Below are 6,000 nucleotides of genomic sequence, written 5' to 3' on the forward strand. Positions count from 1 at the left end.
GTTGATCTCAGGAATGCAAGATTTAGCATCATACAGCATCTTCTCTTTCCCAACACAAGCACACTTTCAAAAGCAGAACAACCCCCCCCCACACCCCACCAAAGGCACTGGGATATATCCCTTAACCTTATAAACCCTTCCTCTGCCCTGCCTAGCTGGGAGGTGTGTGACAGCTGGGATTCCATCTGCTTACACAAAGCCTCCAGAGAAAAGCAAGCAAGAACTTCGTGTTGAGCAGCCTCCTTTCAGGCTGTACATGAAGATTAAAGTATTATCAGCAGCCTGAAAAATATCAGCCATGGCACATTTTAGTTTGTCTAACAAGGTCTCCCCAGGCTGTGCCGTGCTAGCAGAGCCCTAAAACTTGGTGTTTTCCAAAGCTAGGAGCAGCAATTGAGTCCTTGTGTTTTCCAGCTTTCTTTTCTCTTTCTTTCTTTTCTTTTTTTTTTCTTTAAACTATTCCTGAGCAAGGTGGAGAGATGGCAAGAGGGCTTCCTGATGAATAAAGAGGAGGGAAGCAGGTCTTGTTTCTCTTCTGAGCTTCTTTACTTGCTCCCTGTAGGAGATGTTGCCCTTCCTGGCATGTCCCCTCCCTGCCAGCAGTGCTGGGCCAAGGATCTCTGGCCTAGAGGGAACACTGATGGATGGAGCTGCCCATAGATAACTCCTTGTCATGCAGGAGTAAGAAAAATATTTATTTCTAGCACAGCACAAGGGTTGTAGCTTTTTGCCACCTACTGACATCTTGTGGGAATGGCTCATCCTGTGAATTCCTGCAGGAAGGGCTTAATCGTGCTCTGGTTTGGTCTGACAGCACATCCAGCATCACCTGAGAGCTCCACAAAAATAAAAGCAAGAGTAAATACAACACTTGGCACACTGAAAGGAGAGCAACACATATTTGATAGGTTGTTCTTGCTACAATTCCCTCTTTGTCCCGTCCCTTGAGCACCCTGTTTCATCATTCCAGAGAGTAGGAATATAAGAGAAATGATGCATCTCACTTGCAAAGCAAAGCCTGGGCTTCTTCCCCCTCTACCTTTTCCCCATTCATCTATTTTTGTACCCTTCATCTCTCCTTAAAATCTCTGCCTGGTTTTCACCCTTGCCCAAGGAACCTTTCTTCTTTCTCCACTGAGGGGTTCTGCTCAGAGGCTGGAAGGTCTCTGCTGGACCCTGGGCATTCCTTGAGCTTCCTTTAAATCCTGTTTTGATGGCTGAAGCAAGGCATGAAGCTCACTGGGGTAACTCATTGCTCAGGGGGGACTTCAGCCTCTGCAGGGGAGCTGAGCATAGAATCATAGAATCATAGAACTGGCTGGGTTGGAAGAGGCCTCAGAGATCAAGTCCAACCCTTGATCCACTCCCACTGCAGTTCCCAGCCCATGGCACTCAGTGCCACATCCAGGCTCTTTGGAAATAGCTCCAGACACGGAGAATCCACTACTTCCCTGGGCAGCCCATTCCAATGCCTGATCACCCTCTCCAGAAAGAAATTCTTCTCATCTCCAACCTAAACCTCCCCTGGCACAACTTGAGACCCTGCCCTCTTGTCTTGCTGAGAGTTGCCTGGGAAAAGAGCCCAACCCCCCCCCTGGCTCCAACCTCCTTTCAGGGAGTTGGAGAGAGTGATGAGGTCTCCCCTGAGCCTCCTCTTCTCCAGCCTCAACACCCCCAGCTCCCTCAGCCCTTCCTCACAGGACTTGTTCTTGAGTCCCTTCACCAGCTTAGTTGCCCTCCTTTGGACCTGCTCCAGTACCTCGATATCCTTCCTAAACTGAGGGGCCCAGAACTGGACACAGGACTCGAGGCCTCACCAGAGCTGGTTCCTGCCTCCTGCCAGAGATGATGAGGAAGGTGCTGGCTCTGCTGCAGCAGTTTCCATACAGTTCTTGTCCTCTCGTGGAGTTTCAGTGAAGTTCAGATGGGGAATCCTTCATCTTCTCCCATTTCAGCCCAGGCAGCTTCCCTTTTCCTTCAGTCCCAGCAGCAGCACACCTTGAATCCTGGTTTTGGAGCCCTCACAACAAGAAGGACATTGATTTCTGGAGTGTGTCCAGAGAAGCACAACAAAGCTGTTGAAGGGTCTAGAACACAAGTTTAGTCTACAGAAAAGGAGGTTAAGGGGAGACCTTGCTCTCTATAACCACCTGGAAGGAGGATGGAGTGAGGTAGATGCTGTTTTGTACTTCCAAGTAACAACCCAAAAGAAGTTGTGCCAGGAGAGGTTTAGATTGTACATTAGGAAGAATTTCTTGACTGAAAGGATTGTCAGTCCCTGGCCCAGGCTGCCCAGGATAGTGGTGGAGTCCCCATCTCTGGAGGGATTTCAAGGGACATGGGTTGGTGGTGGCTTTGGCAGAGTTAGGGGTGCAGTTGGACTCCATGCTCTGGAAGGCCTTTCCCAGCCTAGATGATTCAGTGATTCTATTTGAGACTGCACACCCTCAGGGATGGGGTTGGGCAAAACCCTGCTTAGTTGCTGATCCAGCCTCCAACTTTCCCTTTTTTTCCCTTAAGTCACCCTGAGATTCCACAGATCCCTGTGCTGGCAGCAGCTGGTAGTCCAGGCAGGCTGCAAATTCCCTGCTTCATCAAGCTGGGCTTTATGAAGCATCTGATTTACCATCCAAAATTACTCTGTTAGCTTCAGTACTCAATTACAATGCTTGAAGATAAGTGGTGAGTAAAGAGAAGCAGGGAAGCACCAGCTTGGCTGTCACCCCTTGCAGAAACACACTTTTCATTAAACCCTGAGGACCAAGCATCTTGTTGGGGCAAACCTGAGAATGCTGTGGCTGCCCCATCCCTGGCAGTGTCTCAGCCCAGGTTGGATGGGGCTTGGAGCAACCTGGGCTGGTGGGAGGTGTCCCTGACCATGGCAGGGGGTGGGAATGGAGGAGATTTAAGGTCCCTTCCAACCCAAACCAGTCTGGGATTCTGTGATGAGCAGCATGGTTCATGACTTCTGTCTGCACTGCAAAAAACAAAAAAGGCTGAGCCTAAGAGCCAGTCACTCCTTCTGTTTAACACACAAATCACCTCCTTCAGCTTAGCAGAGCTGACCTTAAATTACAACTTTTTGCCACACAAAGCCTCCCTTGTGAGACTTGCTGGAACTGATTGCTCTTACAGTGCTGCTCTGTCCTGAAAAAAACTGCTGCTAAAGCTTCATTTCACTCCATCCCTCTGTAAGGTGACTGTGAGCCCAGTACTGCCTTAATAGTATGGGGACTGATAAAATATCATGCTGAATAAATCATGCTTGATAAAGTACTAAGCTTTTTTTTTTTTTTTTTTTTAAGGTCAGATGGAGAATTAGTGTCCAGTGCTGATACAGTTCTGGATGTTTTTCCAAACTTGATACTTACAGAATTAGTTATAGTTTTGAGCATAATTTATTTTGTGCAAAATGCATCTCTGGGCCTTGGTAAAAAATATATTTTTAAAAGTTGCATTTCTCACTGAGAATTGGCCACTTGTAACAAAACAAACAAGCTTAAGAGCAAGGCTTGGGTTTGGGGTTTTTCTCTGGTTTTGCTTCAGTGAAATCCCAATTTCCAGCCACAGCAAGTTACGAGCTCTACTTTGGTAAAACTAACTTTTACAGTGATCTAGCTAGAGGTTGCTAAAAATAATCACAAAAACAGGGAAGAAAATATTGTGCTAAAGCTGGAGCTGAGAAAAAGCTCAAAAAAACCAAGAAATCCCTTCAATCTCCAAAACAACTTTTCCAGTAACCCTTGTTTGGCCCTCTTATTTCAAGTTTTCTCCTTCCCACAGCTCTCCAGGTCCAGTTGCAAGCAGGACTGGAAGTGGCTGGAAACCAAAAAAAGATGAAAGTCTTCCTGTAGCCTGTAAATCTTTTTTGCTAAAGGATTACCTGCCAGAAACAAAGTGCTGAAGGCAAAGGAGCTGGGAACAGCCCTGTGCTGCTCTGGGCTTTGATAACCACTTCCTTCATCCTTTGGGCACGTTTCATTGCTCTGCCCTCATTTATATTCTTTTCTTTCTCCTCCCTCCCATCTTTCAAAAGAAGATGATACTTAATTAATTTATCTACCTGCAGGGATCCTGTGGAGCTCAGTTAAATGTTGAGAAATTGCTTTGAAGGCAGGAAGCCTTGTACAGGACAAGGGGCTCCTCCCCTTCAGACTCTGTTAACCCAGTGGTGGTAGAGTTAGGTTATGGTTGGACTCAATGATCTTCAAGGTCTTTTCCAACCAAAAGTATCCTGTGATTCTATGTAAATAATTACAAGAACACTAAAAAAATAATAAAAAAAATTATAAAAACCAGAGAAGACTGCTAAGAGTCTGAGTTGGAACAAGGTAGCTGCAGAGATGGGAAAGGCTTTTGTGTATAGTCAAGAGAAGTCATAAAAGTGGTCATGATGGTTAAAATTAAATGAAATCTTGCCTCTTGGTTTCCCAGTGCTCAGATTTTGTCACTGATGTTCTAGCAAAGCTTTGTGATCACCCCAGGAGTCAGAGAGGGGAGCAGAGGTCTGGGACAGGCAGCAAACCTCTGTAGCAAAAAACTCCAAAGAAAAATCAATATTCTCAACACCCATGTGTACAGAATCAGGGCCTGCAACAAGAAAATGCTCCCCCACCCCCTCTTTTTTTGCAGCCCTCCCTATTTATTTTGCTTGATTCTATAGGGTGAAGTCCTTTGCTTTTGGGTCTCCTGGGTCTGATGGTCTTTAAAGGCTTTTTCTGAAACTTCTGCAAAGAAGCTCTAAAAAAACCAATGAGGAAGGAGTTCCGAAGTTTGGCTCAACATAACAAAGTGCTTCTGTTATAAGAAAAATAATGAAATGCTTCTAGGGCAACATTTTCCCTGAAGTGACTTCCCTTTGGTGATGGGTTTTGCCAGCCATATGCAGATTCCCCTATTAGACAACACTGGTGGATTAGGTATCATAGAACCACAGAGGCACAGACAGGTTTGGGCTGGAAGGAACCTTAAAGATCATCTAGATCCAACCCCTAGCCCAGGGAAGGGACATCTTCCATAAAACCAGGTTGCTCCAAGCCTCATCCAACCTGGGCTGAGACACTGCCAGGGATGGGGCAGCCACAGCTTCTCTGGGAAACCTGGCACAGGGGCTCAGGTGAAGAATTTCTGTAAAGTTGAGTCTTCCATTCCCATGGGGATGCTTCCAATCACCCCCACCAGCTCCTCAGGCTGTAAGTAGTTCCCATGTAGCCATCCTCCCATGGCCAGCATCTTCCAGCCGTTCTAATGACCTGCTTTGATGTCCAGGTGGGATCCAATTCAGTGGTTCTGGTTTCACTGAGTAGCATGTAAATCACCCCCAGAGACTGGGTGCTTCCTGCACTTAATCATCCACTGGGTGCATTGCAAAGAGCCCAGGAAAAATGACTTTAAAATAAATAAATATTATTCCAGTCAGAAAAATAAAACATGCAACCACCCCCAAACATGGGAATAATCTCAGGGTTTCTGCTGATGCTTTTTTGACAGCACAGAAAGCCCCACCACCATTTCTCCTCCCCTTGAGGAGGGATGTCCTTGCTTTCAGAGGACAGACAGTAACCCAGCACCTGGAGAAGCAAACACATTAAATGCCCAAACTACCTGCAGGCTAATTTGAGGGGTGGGTAACCAAGCATTTACTGTGTAGGAAGAATGTCTTTAACCAGGTTTGGTTTAACCCTGGTGTGTAAAGCCCAGGAAAATACTTAGATGTCCTTCTCCCTATCCTCTGCCCTGTGGTACTGCTTGATCCACCAACACAGCTGTGCCTACCTGCTTTTCCTCTCATTTTCTATTAAAAACCAAGCAGAGAGAGATCAGATCTATGCATCCAAACCTTCTCTTCCCTCATTTCTTATGTAAAGCTCTTATCAGTCACCCCAGCAAGCCCAAACCACCTCTGCTGCAGATTATTCCTCTAACACCCAGGAGGTGGAGGGTGCAGGCAGCAGTGGAGCAGAGTCCCAGCAGAATCCAGAGGCATGGTAGATACTCCAG

Source organism: Calypte anna, chromosome 5A (assembly GCF_003957555.1).
Source record: "Calypte anna isolate BGI_N300 chromosome 5A, bCalAnn1_v1.p, whole genome shotgun sequence".
Lineage (NCBI taxonomy): Eukaryota > Metazoa > Chordata > Aves > Apodiformes > Trochilidae > Calypte > Calypte anna.